The 17,974-nt window shown below is 37.5% G+C and overlaps 1 pseudogene; it reads left to right on the forward strand.

Annotated features, from left to right (window-relative positions):
• Positions 1 to 2,569: 2,569 nt before the first annotated feature.
• Positions 2,570 to 2,842, forward strand: LOC114616727 (annotated as a pseudogene).
• The last annotated feature ends 15,132 nt before the right edge of the window (positions 2,843 to 17,974 follow it).

The raw sequence follows: 17,974 nt of genomic DNA on the forward strand, positions 1-17,974 counted from the left end.
TTGGTTCATAAACTCATATTCTTGTTGTGAGTAGGGGAATATAGCCCTGTGTAGAAGTCTCTGGTGCTATGTACTGAACCCCAGGGACTGGTACTCCATCCTTGCAGAGATTTGTCTCTGAACAGGCACTTCAAATGTTCCTTCAGCAGGCAATTTCACTATATGGTTTCATTGTATCATGGATGGTATAGAGTATAACCCATCCAGTGGATCTCCTAATCATGGACCCACTTTCCTACCTTGTCTGTTGTGAAATGGAGCATCCTGCTTTGTTGCGCTGTTATATGCAGTTCTAACTCTTTGCATAAGATGCTTTATAAGCACTTGCATAGTCGACATGGCTGAAGATCAGCAGGTAGAAAAGATAAACATATACTAAAATAATTTGCTTCTGAATTAATTAGTAGATTTTCAGGAATGGAAGGGACTCAATCAACTCAATAGCTATAAAAGGGGACATCAGTCTTCATAAGGAAAAGTAGTACCAGATTAGAAACTGCATTTGACCAATGTTGCTGACAGTTGTCAGTAAAATATTCTTGGTAGGCTCATTCAATACCTTCATCTATACTATCATGGCTATGCCATTGATTCCAAGATGCCAGTTCTGATGTATTTAATGACAAGGGATAGCTGGTACCAAGTGGATAGTTTGTTTATCCTTCTATTTGGTTCATCAGTGTCTCTTCTGGTGGGTATTCACATGAGGATCATAGATCTTCAAACATTTTACCACTTGTGTACATCTGCCTCCATCTCAGGACTAGCTACCATGATTATCCAGATATAAGGTCCCTAAGAAATGTAACCTAATTTATATGTCCAGAAATTGTATAATAGCTGCTATTTGGAGATTAATAGCCATGGCTACCAAGGCCATCATATTCCCCCTCTCCATTTTCTAGGCTCTAATATTAGCAAGGTCTCATGAATTCTCTTTCCCAAATATTCTGTAGAATTATATTGTAATTAAATATTTACTTACAGCTTTCTTTCTTCCTAGGATGCAAGCAACATTTCCTGAGGGATGAGTTACTGAAAATGTAGCTGTTATGTCTTACTCAACATGATTTTCTTTATACTTTGTTCCTGGTAAGAATGTATAATTACTGGCTTTTATTTTCAAGTTCTGTTAGGGAGGCATTTTTAAAAATAGCTATCCAGCACTTAGGTAATAGGTTTCCTGTGGGCCCACTCACCTTGACAGCTGGTCATGCCTGTGCATATTTGAGTCCCATTGAGATACTATGCCCCATCTTCTACATACTTATATTACTATTTATATTTTTTGGTCGTTGATTGATTTTCTCCCCATCTACAATATACACTTCTTGAATGCTGAATCTATGTCTCCTTCCACATTATAGCCCCATATCCTAAGATAATATCCTACCCACATAAAATGCTTTGTCTTATTTGTCGTTGGTGATAAAGTGATTCTAGAATGCAAACAAAAGGGTTTATGACAAAGATAACCACTCATGCAAATAATGCAAGGCAAACAGTTCACAAAGGATAAACAGGACCTAGAATGTCTTTTACCTGGGGCATTCACTGATCCAATATGTGTGCTCTGACCTCTTGCAAATGGCCCTCTGTGCATGAGCCCAGCAGATCGGAAGGCCCAGTTGACATTTTATGTGGCTGATGTTCAGAGGATTGTAGTTCCCTGGGAAGGCTTTATTGAATCTGAATCTCAAAAAGTAGGACAAGCTTAGTCAATACTATGTCAATTAAAAGAATATAACCATTTTATTTTATGTCCAAGACTTTTAGTAGCTCAAAGCAACATTTTCAAGTAGAAAAAATGTTAGTCTTAAGGGTCCTTGTTTCCTGTTTCTATTCCCTTCTCCATTTTTACTTTCAGCCTCAACCCAGAAGCAAAAGACAAAATGCCCTTTGTTTGGGGAAACCAGGAAATTGTTTTGATTTTTTGTTTCATTTTATGACTTGAACCTGTATGTTAGCAGCTGCAGTAGCATGATTCCTCCCTGCACACTCGTCTATAATAACTATAGGGTTGAAATCATTCCAAAATAGTTTGTAATATGTATTATAGATTAAATGTATACTGGAATAGGCTTATTGTAATCCAAGAAAAAAAGTCATTTATTAAGAATTCAGAATCAGTGGTTAAGGATTTAGCTTAGTAGTAGAGCATTTCCCTAACAAGTGCAAAGCCATAGGTTCAATCCTTAGCTCTGAAAAGAAAAGAGTTTAGAAACAAAGCATCTGGATTTCAAATCCATAATGCCAATAACAAACTCAAGGTCTCAGGGCCTGTGATACCAGGCACATAATTTAAATATGGGAATTTCTTATTTTAACATATCATTTCTTTGGATTCATAAAATATAAACACTAAATATCCTCCCCTCACACACAAAAGAATTCGAGTCTCTTATGGTATTAATTATTTTAAGTAAATTTCTAGTACATTTTGAAATTTTTAGGTTTAGAATCTCTCTCTCGGAGCAGTGTGAAGAAGTAGCGAGGACGACCCCCAGACGGACCAAACCCGTGCTCCGCTGTATACCCGCGTTCAGTGCAGACGTCCCCTGCCACCGCCATGCCCAAAAGAAAGGCTGAAGGGGATGCTAAAGGAGACAAAGCCAAGGTGAAGGACGAGCCACAGAGAAGATCTGCAAGATTGTCTGCTAAACCTGCTCCTCCAAAGCCAGAGCCCAAACCTAAAAAGGCCCCTGCAAAGAAGGGAGAGAAAGTACCCAAGGGGAAGAAGGGGAAAGCTGACTCGGGCAAGGATGCGAATAATCCTGCAGAAAATGGAGATGCCAAAACAGACCAGGCACAGAAAGTGGAAGGTGCCGGAGACGCCAAGTGACATGTGTGCATTTTTGATAACTGTGTACTTCTGGTGACTGTACAGTTTGAAATACTATTTTTTATCAAGTTTTATAAAAATGCAGAATTTTGTTTTACTTTTTTTTTAAGCTATATTGTTAGCACACAGAACACTTCATTGTTGGAGGGGAAGGATCCTGTGTCACTAACAAAATATCTCCCAAGCTGGATTGAGGACGAAAACCTCTTTCCTTGATAATTTTGAAAGGCTTCTGTTGGCTTCCAGGAGAGACGTCCTGGTCTTGACATAGGTGGCCACAAGGCACAACAAATTGCCTTGTAGTCTGGGAAACTCTAAATTCATTTTTATATGCTCTTCCCCTGTACCATCAACAGACTTAATTCCCTTAAGACCAGAGACCTGTTGGAACCTGGCCCCCAAAATTGGTTTTCCAGTCTATTGGACGATATGGACTTTACAGTGACATCATTGAGTGTTCTCAGAAGAGCACTGGTTCCTTTTATAAAAAACTGTGGATCTTCAGATTGATAATTCTGCCATGTTCATTTCCTGAAAGTCAGGGTCGGCTTGTGAAAAGTTGTTAAACAACATCCTTAATGTGAACTGTCAACCCTCACTCTAAGCTACTCCCCGTTTTCAAAGCATCGAATGAAGGTTTCATTGGGTTTTATAGTGGCTTTCTGATTTCGGTAGTCTATACAAGAAGGGAATTTGGAAGTTCTTGTGTATCGTTGATTGTCTGCCCATGTCCTGCCTGAAACACCATGATTGTTTATGAAAAGTATCTTTAATAAAGCTGGTTACAGTTAAAAAAAAAAAGAATCTCTCTCTCTCTCTCTCTCTCTCTCTCTCTCTGTGTGTGTGTGTGTGTGTGTGTGTGTGTATACCTTCTCTCTGTAGTAAACAGACAAATGACAGACATTCTTGTTTCCATCCCTACTTTCATTGTTGCTCAAATAGTTTGTTATGTTATGATCTTTTCCACTGATTTTTCCAATGATTTTGGCAGGAACTTCTTTGTAGAGAAATCTAATCACCTGTTCTTGGCTATAAATTGACCTCCTTTTGTAAGACCATATGAGAGTGGAATGAGGTGTTATATAAGTGTCTCTAAAATAAATGATATTTACCTGTTTATAGCATTGTTGTACTATTTCAAGCTCCCCAAACTAAAGTTCAAAAATTTCATCCTCTTTTAGGTGGTCTCAATGCAAATCAGGTTATAACCTGTTGGATATTTTTCAGCTATTTTGAAGAATTCTTCACTGAGAATTCAAGTTGTAAATGTCATTGCTACATTCCTTTGAAAATTGAGGCAAGGATGATTTACATTATGAACAGCTGACATTTCTGAAGGATGCAAAACATAATGGGAATTTTATGACATTATTTTTGGTAATTCATCTTTGGGATCAAGGCCATATTTATCATCCAAAGTTGGAGTAAAGGAGGGAAATCATTTAAGAATACCACTAGAAAGCTTTTTGTCTGTGTGTTATCCCATCAATGGCCATCTCAGACTTTTTTGCTTGAAATTGTTTTGCTGGCCTACTGAATATGCCAATTTTAATTCTTTCCTGCAATTTTCCTTAACAACAACAAAACAACAACATTAACAACAAATCTTCAAGTAGCAGTAAGAACCAAGACAGGTTCTAATATGAGGCAACAATAGTGATTCTACACAAGGTCTTCACCTGCTAGACAGGGAAGTTAAAGAATATTAGGCAGCCATTTTTAAAGCCTGGCTTTGTTGAATAAGCTAAGATTCTCTAAGCCTGGGAAAATTGTAGCTGAGGTCATTGAAAGGCCAGGTAGATGAGATAGTAGAACCACAATTGGTTTCCAGAACAGTGATGGATTCATAGACCTGTATATTCTGACTGGCAAAGGCAAATGGTGCTAGCTGAAAGCAGGTACATGCAGCTTCCTTGATGTCAGACACTGGTTCCAAGTGTTTTTCAAGTATTGACTTGTAGATTGAGATGCAGAGTAAAATGCCTCTTGTTTTTCAGTCAAGGAAACTGAAGCGTGGCAAAGTTAAGAATTTACCTGAAATACATAGCTAGAAAATGGCACGACCCAAAGTACACTTGGGTCATTGACCCTCAAGCACAGCACTGGATTTCTCATAGATCAAAGATTTTAGGATAGCATTTGTTTTCTGGCCTTTTCATCCTTTCTTTACCTTTGGCTAGGAATAATCTTAATGTTCACTTGAAAGTGAGGCTTAGGATCTGGGAAACAGGTGATTACAGTTTAGATTTTCCTTTTTAGCAAATCAGATTAATGCTTCTCATATACTGCCAGTTCTCACAACCTTTTTCTCCATCCAGAGAGGCAGCATAAGACTGTTGGTACATACCGAAAAATTTCCTTTATGCTTCCGTTACCTTTGAAACTTATGCTCTAACATTTTATTTCATAAGGGACCCATGTATCTCTGAAAATATGAATAACAGACTCAATGGGTACTCTTCTAATTTTATGTGTATAAATAGTGTAGGAGTCATATAAAAATGCCGATTCTAGTTACCTGGATCTGGGGGAAGAATTAGAGATCCTGAATCTTGAATGAACCCCCTAGGTGAAAGCAAAGCTGCTGGTCTATGCAAACTTTGAAGAATAAGAATAAAAGAGGAAGAGGAAGAAGAAGAAGGGTTGAAAATATGAAACTGTGTACTTGCCTTCCCAACTCTAACCTGCGTCTTCCATTAAACTTAACATCTCCAGATGATGCGCCATGCTGGACCTGTATCTTCATACCCAATAGACCATTATAGAGAAATAACTCTTCAGATACATATATTTTTACCTCTGAAATGATTGGTGTTAAACGTCTCTAAACTTGCTGTCCTTCATTGTTTTCTTGTCCAGTTGCTGAAAAGCTCTTGAGACTTATGCTTCCTATCTATGCTGAGTATTATCGAAAGAAAGAAAAGAGTGGAGGAAATGCCTTTATTTACCAATTGTAGAAAATTTACCAAGGATTTCTTCCACTATAGTACAGTCTCTTTTCTATTTGAGGAACCAGAGGACACTATTCTCACGTTTTATTTGTTCTTTTTGTGTTACCAGAACTGGGTGCTTTTTGTTGTTTGTTTGTTTTTGTTTTTGATTTTAGTACATTGCATTCTTTATTCATTCAGCATCCATTCCATGATATTGACTAAACACCTGCTAGGTTCCAGGCACTACCCTAGCTAGGTCCTAGGGAGCAGCAGGGGACAAAAATCTACACACACATCCTTGCTCTCCTGTGTCTCTTTGCTTTGACCATTAGGAAATACAGATCCACATTTAAGGCTCCATCCCTTTTGACAACATTGTAAGACTATGTGAAATACATTTTATTTTCAATTTGGCTACTAATTTCATTAATTTTGGTCATCACTTTATTCTCTGATTTTTATGTTTCTTCTTAGATAACATGTGTTTTTATTTTTTGTTAACTGTCTCAAATTCTTTATGGCACAAAGCAGGATACAAATATTTAATGGCAAAATTATAAACAAACAAACTAGTCTGGGGAGTCTTAACTGGCTTTTACATGAAATTCTAGAACTGGGGAATCGTCTGAACCAAAAGTGCTTCAGAATGCTTTGCCCACCACATGTACAGGCTATATTTATACCCAGAGTAGAGGAAGTGGCATGCAGAAAATGAAAGTGAAATACAAAGACAGATGAATTGGTTATAGCTAGGCATTTGAACATAATGAACTGAACAGTTGGCAGCCTGTGATTGACTGAAGCTTCGATGCTGTAATTGGCTGAGACTCAGATATTTGTTACAAAGATGCATTCCTAAGATAGATCATAAGTTTGCTTATACACTAAATTAAGTTGTAGTTCATTATATAGGGATGTCCACAGAAGCTTCCTCAAAACAAATTTAATTTGAATTAACACAAACCAGAACAAAGCCAATGAAGTCAGGTTATAGGGGATCGAACCTCATCCTAATACACAAACAGTATCAAATGAAAGGACAAAGCTCATCCTATAACTCAATGACTTTTTCTGACACTGGCATTGACTCTTTACCTTGTTTGGTCAATTCTGACATGGCACTGCAGGATGTAAATTACTTTTATGCTAGATAACTTATCAGGCAGCTTCTGGTAATCTGATTTTATAGAATTCTCTGGCTCAAATCTTCTATACACAACAATGATTCCTCTTTTTCTCATGGCCTCCATATCTACTGAAGAAGAAGATTTTAGATCAGGTGATGGCTCTGGAGGAGCCTACAAGTCAGTGGGGCATGGGGAAAGAGAGAGGAGTTTCTGCCAGGAAAGCAGCCTCCAGTGAAAATCTTCCACCTGCTCCATGGATTGTGGTACTCATTCACATAGAAACCCATGGTTGTTTTCTTTCTCTCTAGCTTGTCTTGATCCAACTCATGGATTTCTTCAGATGAATAAAATACTCCTGTATTTATAGTCGATGTTGTAAACCAGCCAGCAGTGATTTTTTATATATATATATCATAAACAGCTGCTCTCTGAAACGGCAGAGAGTAAAAAAAGCCAATTTGTATTTTTACAGCCAGACATGAAACAAGCTTTCAATAATTTGGAAAGCATGAGCTACCACTTGTGATCCTCAGGATGCTAATTTTTAAACGAGCCCCTAACGATTGCAGGCACTACAATTAATAACACCCTGAAAGGTAGCTCCAATGTCGCCACTTACTTGCAAACGGGAAATTTCAAAGAATTAATTGATTTTAACTTCAGTATGAAATATTGCCACTTGCGATGATACTACTCTGTGAACAGATAGAGGCAGCATTGATGACCTTTTAAACTACATTTTGTTCACTGAAAAATGACAGCTACGCTAAAGAAATACTTTCTTCCATGCTGCTCGCTTCTCTTAGTGAGAGCTTTTAGCAAAGGGCAGAGAAAGTCCTGCCAATAAATAACAAAAATTTACTGTCCTCACCATCATTTTCTAGTCTTGCCCTCCCTGCCCCAGGAACACAGAGTAGAATAGATGAAACTAATGTGCTTTGCTCAGCACCAAGGACTTATCACTCAAACCACGAGACCGAGGGAGACATTAGCCCATGAGCAATATACAGAAGGAAAACTGTGTCGAGTCAGACATGGTCTTTGGTTGTTGGTTGTTGTCATTCCAATTTCTTATTAATAATGGCTCTCAGCTCCTATTTTTCTCCAATGGCACGGAAGTCAGAATTATTTTTAACATTCTGAGTGTGCTGAGTGATACAAGCTTTTGAGTTGAAATCCACCTAGAAGGAACTGTGTTTAGGGGCTCTGTTGTTGTTTTGTTTGTTTTTGCATTCCTTCTTTGGGACTCTATACTCCTGCTTAAGGACCAGTATGTTTTAGACTCCAGTGCATGTCAATCCACAGCCCCAAGCCATAGCTACGAATGCTGCTCAACACAAAATTAGACTGCTCACTTAAAACAATATGACGTGTTCTTTCTTTTCTTTTGGTGATTTTTTTGTAACTGTATTGGGTGGTTCTCAAGCATGAATGACCTCTTTAGGTAACAGTGTGGTGTTACAATGTCTAAAGGTTGGGCATGTCTGTAAGAATGTGTCTTCAGACTCCTTGAATTAAAGAAGGAAAAGAACCAGAATCAGAAAGAGCTTAAGTGGAATGAAAAGCCTTTTCCTGAGCTCTGCTCTCCTGAATTAATCAGACCCAGCATAGGAAGCTTAAGGAGCTTATTGGGATTGGGGAGTGGGGGGGGGTGTTCTTTGCTCATCTAAATCTTTCTAGCCAGGCTACATCCAGAGTGCTTTCCTGTTTCTGGTCCAGGACCATTGTAATCTGAATCAAAACAACTGGTTGCCATTCCTATAAGAAATTTTAATGATGTGAAAGGAAATAGCAGGATGTATGGAAAGACCCAGACTTTTCTGCATTAGTGGTTTTGAAATTGTACTTATAGCTCACAAAGTTTTTCTTATGAATTTCAGCTACTAGATTTGTCTTAGGAAAAGAGAACAGGGAGAACTCTCTTGCTTCTTTCAAAGAACCCCAGCTTTTCCATTTCTTCCATTTAAATCTATGAGGAAAATACTTTGTTTGGGTGAGGGGGGCAGCTAGGGGAGAAAAAGAAACACATTTTCTTCTAAAAAGCATACATTTTGAAAATGGAGCCCAAATTTTCCAGTTTATGTCCATTATTTGGGGCTTAACAACTATAGCAGGTAAGTATTAATCCCTTGCCACTGTAAATGCACTGTAAATATTATGCTGCAGGTTTCCATAACTTCCTGTAACTCATGTTCCAGTTACAATGATGGCATACCCAGACTTCCTGCAAGGAAGACATGTATAGAAGTGCATAGAAATGCTCTAATGATCTGTAGTTCAGTGTCAACACTGGGCCAGCCATTTTTACCAATGTGAATGAAACCTCCACCTATATGCTATTAGGTGACTATAATTCTATCTACTTTGGGGTTGAAGAAACTGAGGCTCAAGGAGCTTCAGTTCAGCGCTTTTATAGTTTGGACCTAAGCAGGCTGATCTCTGTGTCTGTAGTCTTTCCTGGTATGCTAAACTGCTTTGCTTGTTCAAGACCATAATTTCCCATTTTGCAGATGACATTACAAAGGCTAATATGATATTTAGCTTTTTCAACCTCCCACAGTAATTATTTTTATATTGTTATCCCTGAAAATAAAATGTATTTACTACAACAAAGCAAGATATAGACTGTGACTCAATCCGACAAGTCTTGCAGAACCTGTAGTGGATTATTTACAAGAAGCTCCAACATGGTTATTATTTTTATCAAAACTTACCTTGTATAAGGTGTGAAAGAAAAGATTAAAAAAAAAAACCTCCCAGTTTCCATAAATGCCTCTGTGCTTTCCACTATCTGTTCTCTTTTTCTATTTAGAATTTATATTTTATTTTTATTTATTCATTTTACATCCTGATCACTGCCCCATCCCATCCCAGTAACCTTTCCTACAATCTTTCCCCCATCCCTCTCTCCTTCTCCTCTGAGAGGGTAGATGCCCCCTTGGGTATCCCTCCACCCTGGTACATCAAGTCTTTCAGGGTTAGGCACATATATCCTCTCCTACTGATGCCTGACAAGGCAGCCCAGTCAGAAGAACACATCCCATGGACAGGCAACAGCTTTTGGGATAGCCCCAATTCCAGTTGTCTAGGACCCACACGAAGACCAAGCTGCACTACTGCTAAATATGTGCAGAGAGGTCTACGTCCAGCCTGTGTATGTTTTTTGGTTGGTGGTTACGAATCTGAGAGCCCCAATGGTCTACATTAGTTGATTCTGTTGGTCTTCCTGTGGAGTTCCTATCCCTTTTGGGGCCCAAATCTTTCCCCCAACTCTTCCATAAGAGTCCTCAAGCTCCATCCACTGTTTGGCTGTGGATGTCTGCATCTGTCTGAGTCAGCTGCTGGGTGGAGCCTCTCAGAGGACAGCCATGCTAGGCTCTTGTCTGCAAGCATAACATAGTACCGTTAATAGTGTCCAAGATTGGTGCTTGCCCATGGAATGGGTCTCTAGTTGGGTCAGTTACTGCTTGGCCAATCACTCCATGCCTTACTCCACTCCAAGTATATCTGCTATTTAGTAAATATATTTCAGAGATTCAGCAGTATCTGCTATCAATTTGGATGTGATGTAATTATAGAACCTTGAAAATTTTCCCATGTTTTATCAATATATTTTAAGATTCTCAAAAGTAAAATAGCTGTCCTTCAATAAAGTTTCCTAGAAGCAAAGTTCTCAAAATCTACCCTGTGCTTCTTGTAAAGAACAATTTGAGCAGATCTTTTTTGGGGATGATAGGCTTCTTCCAGTGTGATATTGCCAATGCAGTTATTGGATGCTGTCTCATTGGTAGCCTCTACAACCATTTTTCCCTATTTTGTGACACCAGCTCATTACTGAAATTGCCTTACATTTATGGCAGCAGTGTGGGATCCTGATTTCCCTCTCGTGCTATACAGGCATGGTACACAATGTAGGTAATTGAGTTTTGCCTCAAGAGATATATTTCTATGCCATTTGTAGAACCATAGCAAAGAAGATGGATATATATCATATAATCTTAAAGGAAGATACACCTGATCACCCAGAGTGAACTGGATAAAGCTAAGAACACCTTTTCTTTCACTTGTGCAAATATATCTTGGGAGAAGCCCCAAATTTCTACATACTTTATAAGAAATTCAGGATTGGACAAAAGAGGATTGTGGGAACGCTAATTGCTGGTCCACCAAACCCTAGGTTTTCTTTCTTCCTTAGTAATAGAGTTAGGTCAGACATGTTGAACTCCTCCTGCTAGGTTCTTATATTTGGATTCATCTGTACAGCCACACTGCAGTTAATTATAACTTCCTGGTACATCTATCTTCTCATATTCCTTATAGTAATTTGTGACCATGTCCTCACTGTGCTGTAGAGTCTAGATGGGTTCTCAGATCACAAGCATCAACTGAGAGCTAGTAAAAATGCAAACTTCTAAGGATTTCCCTACTCTATAGAATCATAAACTTGGTGTAGGGCTGACAATCTATTTTAACAAGCCTTCAGGAAATTCCCATGAATGCACATGCTCCAGAAAGTAGGATGTGAGGAGAAATAATACACAGCCCTACTGTATTAGGTTTAAAGACATTATGTCTGCTTCTCTTGGGCTTTTAGTCTGCCTACTTTTAGGCTAGAGTCACACAAGGCCTCAGCCTAAGTTTCTACATTGGAATGGATAGTGACTATGCTTTAGGGCAGAGTTTTTACACCAATGTGATGAACTAAAATGTCTTTTTATAGAAATAAAATTTAAATGCATGAAGAAAAATATGTAACTTTACAAAGAAAATTATTCACACTGATTAAAAAGGATATTTTATAAAATTTGCTGTTTGTGATGGTACATGCTTGTAATTCTAGCTACTCAGGAGATTGAGGCAGGGGGTCAGAAGTTTGAGACAAAATCAGTGAGACTCTGTCTCAAAATAAAAACTAACACCAAAAGGGCTGAGATTGTAGCTTAATGGCAAAACACTTCAGTTTAATCTGCAGTATTGTTAAAAACCAAAATCAAAACAAACAAAACCTAAAAGCTGAGACTGGTATTGTATGTACATTTTAAGTAATAACATTTAGTACAAGATCTGTTGAATAGAGTTGCATAATTTTATGACATCTATAAAAACTATATATAATATGGGAAATATGTATGATTTATTTTTGTGACAAATTCCAAGATATTGCTAATACAACTATGGGTTATACATTTATAATGTAAAGAAATACTAAATTTCAATTAGCTGCTTGTAGTCAACTGAGAAAGAGTCCAAAGATGTTAAAGTCCAAATCCCCCAGAACTATAACTGTCGCTTTATATGGCAATAGACACCTTTACCCAGAGATGATGAAGTAATAGACATGGATATGTGAAGATTACCTTGGATAATCCACTCGGGTGGAGCCTAACTGTAATCACAAGTGTCCTTTTCCATTAGAGACTGGGGAAGTTTGAATGACAGGTGAAAATAAGCAAATGTGGCCATGGAAAAGGCAAGGAAGAAGATTCTCCCCTAAGGGCTTCTAGAAAGAACACAGCTATGATGTAAGGACATTTAATCTGCTTAGCAGTCCATGAAAACTGAAAATAATGTTGGACAAAAGAAATATTTTTTCCTGGTCCAGTGAGATGGCTCAGTGAATTGGAATCCTTGTGATCAAGTCAGAGGACTATCTCCACAACCCACAGGTAGAAGGAGAGAACTGACTTCCATAGGTTGTTCTCTGATACACACATATACACATGTTCTCTGACCCCCTACATTAATTAATTTAAAAAGAAAAATATTCTAAAAGTGCTATGTGGGGGTGACCATTAAATAATGTTTACTCATATTAGTGACAGATTTTGTCAAACCAAAGTAAATATAAGGATAACACCTGAAAGTTCATATAATTTGGCAGAACAAAAGAAACAAAGAAAATACATATTCTTAGCTCCAGAGATAGAAACACATAAATTCCTGTAAATTTATTATAATTTAATTACATCTTTGATTCAAGTTGTGTCTTACCAATTTTTTCTTGAGTGTAATAATTTCGAAACTTCTATCAATACATAAAACCAATTACATTTTTATGTGTTGATGTATGCATGCAGATGTTTGTGTGTGTACTGTGTGTGTGTGTGTGTGTGTGTGTGAGAGAGAGAGAGAGAGAGAGAGAGAGAGAGAGAGAGAGAGAGATTGAGCATGTGTGTGGAAGGAGAGGGAAAGGACAACTTTGAGTGCCATTCTTCAAAAGCTGTCTACTTTGCTTTATTTATTTACTCTTTTGGAAACAAAGTGTTTTATTAGACTGAAGCTTTTGAAGTAGGCTAGGGTAGCTCCATCCAGGGATCTATCTGTCTTTACCTATCTAGTATTGAGAATATATGTGTACACCACCATGCCTGTCGTTTAAGATGAGGGGTTCTTAGGATCAAACTCAGATCCATGGCAAACATTTTACTCACTGAACTATTTCTCAAGCCCTGTCACATGCATTTTTATATATCAATATTTTTATATATCAATATTTTTGTATATCAGAAAAGGAATTTTTAAAATGATGACACTTATAATGGTAAAAAAATATACAGTGTATCTATGAATAAATCTATAAAAATGTACAAAATATTTATAGAATAGATTATGGTGGTTTAAATACAGTTGGCCAATGGGAAATAGCACTATTAGGAAGTGTGGCCTTGTTGGAGTAGGTCTGGCCTTGTTGGAAGAAGTGAGTCATTGTGGGGTGGGCCTTGGGATCCCATTCTCAGGCTTTGCCCAGGAAAGGAGAGACCCTGTTCCTAGGTGCCTACAGGAGAGTCTTCTCCTGGTGGTCTTCAGCTCAGGATGTAGAACTCTCATCTCCTCCTCCACCATGCCTGCCTAAGTGCTGTCACCATGCTCCTGCCTTGATGATAATGGACTGAACCTCTGAACCTGTAAGGCAGCCCCAATTAAATGTTGTCCTTATAAGAGTTGCCTTGGTCATGGTGTCTGTTCACAGCATGAAACCCAAAATAAGACCTAGATGATTATAAAACTTTTAAGAAATATTAAAGATGCCCTACATAAGCAAGGTTTTGATTATAATTGTGTTCTTAGATAAGAAGATTCAATACATTAAGAGTCCACTATTCCAAAATTGATCTGGAAATTCAGTATAATTTCTACCATTTGGATCTGTTCCTAAAACATATACATAAAAACATGTAATATATGTTTAAGGATTGGTAAGATTTCTAAAAACATAGAAAAATTGGAGCTTCAAATATGATGGCTTACTATATAATGACAATTAAGGTAACATGTTCTCCAGCAATTGCTAAAAAATTAGACAGAAATAGACCCCAAATGTAGACCCACACATACAAGAAATCTTGACATATGACAGCTAAAATTTCAAATTGGTAAGAAAACCACAAATTGTTCAATGTCAGGTCCTGAGCTAATTTCACTTTAAGGGAAAGAAAGGAAATCGATCCTTGCTTCACCATATACCACACAATTGAAACTACTGCTTTATTAGACACAGAAGCTCATTCTATCTGGATTAAAAATTTTAAATGTGAAAGACAACATGTTAAAAATTTAGAAGAACATATTGACAACAGGTGGGTCTGGGACATTTCCTAAATAAGACACAAGAAAGAAAATCAAACTTTGAAAAAGGTTTACGCATTCATTGATGTGAAATTCTATGATGTTTTTAGAGTGTTGATATGAAAGGTTAACATTGTGAGACTGAAAATTGATGACCACTTTGATCATCTTCCTGTGGCAGCCACTTTGCAGACAGTCTCTTTGAAAGTATCCTGTGGTTTTCTTTCTAATGCCTTACCTCTCATTCTCCATTTATTACCTTTTTACTTCCAGGAGTCTTAACCTAAAATAAAACAGGACACTATGTAGTTAAAATAAGGAAAAAATCAAGTGGCAATAAAAACAATGAAGCATACACTACGGCTCACTTCATGGGAATTTTGGCTTTTTATGGAATAGAGAACAAATAATGATTTAATCTCCACACAGACTTCTCTGAACAAAATGTCATTTTGAGAACAATTAGACTAGAAGGTTTTTTTTTTAACATCAGTACTACTGACGTTTTGAACCAGAACTTTCTTTACTCTAGATGCTGCCCTGTGCACTATGGAATATTTAATAGTGTCCCTGGTTGACACCCATTACATGTTAGCAGTTCCTCTCCCCAAGCCAAGTGTCCACTGAGAAGAACAAAATCACTCCCACTTTTGACCCACTGAAAGGGCTGTGTCAGTGACACAGTCAATGATAGCACATGCATAGGGAACCTATTACCTGTCCAGTTTGTGTTTCTTTAGGTGTTTTTGCCTTCATGTGTTTGAACTACATGTATATTTGGGGACTGAAAAGACCAGAAGATGAATTTGTATCCCCTGAGACTGGAGATACAGAAAACTGTGAGCCATCATGTGGATGTTTAGAAGATGTTGGGAATTAAATGCAGGTCCTCTAGAAGAGTAGCCAGTGCTCAGGCATCTCTCCAGACCTTCATATTTCCTTGATATTTCCAAGTACTCATTTATTCCCTCAATATTTATTGAGACACATGCTATAAGAAGTAAATACTAAAGAACTATAATAGTTATATCATCACTTCAGGTTTCTGTGTTTTTATTATTGGTATATATCCATTATACACGGTACTGGGTTCCACAAGAAAATTTTCATAGAACATATATTACATACTTTGAGCATATTCCCTGACATGTCCCTCCATTTTCCCCTTCTCACTCCATTGCTTATCCATTCATTAGCAGAGACATCAGTTCAGTTTGTAACCATAACTCTGCATTTCTTTATTTTCAAATTTCCTTGAAAAGAAATATAAATCTAGATCAGATTTAGGAATGCATTAATGGCCACTTGTAGGTTTAGCTAACCTTGAAGTGGGCCAATTATGCCTTCCACTACTCAGGGCTCATACTGTTTCTTGGAAGTTTTGCTGGATTTAGCCTTTTAGCTATTTAAACTGGATAGCTGCTACAATTAATTAAATCATAACCTGAGCAAAGAGGATATGCTAAAAGTGATGATTGACCTGTATTAAAAATTTAGGAAAAAGACATTTAAAATGTTAATTCACTAATGTGTATGTATGAATAAATATTTTTCCCTACTCACATATAAGAAAGATTTTCACTTTCTATATACATGGTAAGAGTAGGCTATAGACTTCATCAAAACCTTTGGAAGTTCATTTTCTTTGCTTAGCCATTGTAAAGACTCTCCTTAGTGGCACATGATTTGCTCTTTCTGTATTCTTGCTCATATCCGTAAATTGTTTATTTACAAGGAATAAAAGGAAACTCCCAACTTGCAGTAGAATTGTGCACAAGGAGTATATTTTGGTCCCTGCGGCTGTGTCAAAGGCTCAGAGCAGGGATGCTGTTGCCATGGAGATGGAGATGTTGAGCTGGCTTCATCACCTTTGCCCTGCTATTTAAAATCATATGCACAGCAAAGCTCTGGCAGATACAGAGTTTTCTCTGGTAGGTCAACTACCTCCTCCCCCTTTCTCTTTTAAAAACAACAACTTGGCAGATTAATGCCATTTTCATTTATGACTGTTATAAAACGTAATGTAAATATCCTCTTGCACAGAATGAATGAGCAGCTCTTTGTGTCGTCTCGTTCCAGCATGAAATTGAAATTCCTTGAGAGTTTGCCAAAAACAGTTCCCTTAATGGGTTCTACCCTTTTTCTTGGTTTTCTGAGATTATCAGAGCAGTAGGTAGAGACCATAGCAAGACCAAGGATATTATAGGATGAGATGAGAGGTGATTGATCGAAAGGAAGTTAACTACGAGATTTAAAATGTTATTTAAACAAATTCCTCTGGGTTTGGGGGAATATACCCTTCTTATATATGCCTGGTGAATGCATGGGCCAGTGCTGCTCTTCTGTATGTGACATAGCAGCATGGAAGCCTTAAAATGCTATTGGTTCACCAATATTGATTCTGGGGGGTTAGTTCAAAAGAACATCCATTAATATAAGTGAAAATTGATTAGAATTAGTAATAATGGTGGAAAACTAGTAGCAAGCAGTTAAGAAGTATATCCAAGAAAAGAGGTTGTTTGAATAGATTTTACTACAATGGACTAGTAGGCAACAATAGTAAAAGGTGAGGAAGACTTTGATTAGCACAAAAAAGAGAGTCAAGAAATACTTCTCAATAATAAACACAGGCAAAATGTTTTGATTTATTTGGTTTTATGTCATTTGCCTGTATGTGTGTCTGTGTGACAGTTTCAAATCTCATGGAACAGGAGTTACAGACGATTGTGAGCTGCCATGTGGATACTAGGAACTGAACCTGGGTTCTTAAGAAGAATAGCCAGTGCTCTTAACCTCTGAGCAAGATTCCATTGATACCAATTATGGAAACACACATGTACATGTAGAAAACTGCAAGATTATGTGTACAATTTTGCTTCTTCAGTGCTGTCTTTAATTTATTCATTTTTGCCAATTTTAATTTTTACAGAAACATTCTATTATTTATAAAATTTTAAAGGCAGTTAATTAAAATTTAGTTCATACTTATATGAAAAAAATTAAAATTAATAGTCTTAGAATATTTTCCCAAAGAAAATTATTGTCCTCAGAATCCTAAGACCAAGTCATAACCTGCCCTTAGATTTATCTTTACAAATATTTTGGTCATTTCATTCTTTTAGGCACCACTAAACACACAGCCTGCTAAGTCTAGCCAAAGACATTACACCTAATGATATTTTTGGTAAAGTATGTACACAATAGACCCCAAGAATGCAGGTCTCATGTCATCCATCACCTTAGCCAGAACTCCTGATTTCCTAGGGAATCATATCCACAGAGGGGAGGCACCAGCTGCCACTGAGAGCTGAATTGTGCTGCAGATGAAGGGATTTAATAGTACTGTTGCTGCACTCTCAGAATCCTGCCACTGGGGATATAGGGATGGGGGTGGTGGAATAAACCTGGAGCAAACCATAAATAAACTTGCAGATGCGGTGTGATTATAACTCTCCATGTGTTTGAGTTCTTTCTCCCTCTCCCTCTCCCTCTCCCTCTCCCTCTCC

Source organism: Grammomys surdaster, unplaced genomic scaffold, assembly GCF_004785775.1.
Source record: "Grammomys surdaster isolate TR1022 unplaced genomic scaffold, NIH_TR_1.0 131, whole genome shotgun sequence".
Lineage (NCBI taxonomy): Eukaryota > Metazoa > Chordata > Mammalia > Rodentia > Muridae > Grammomys > Grammomys surdaster.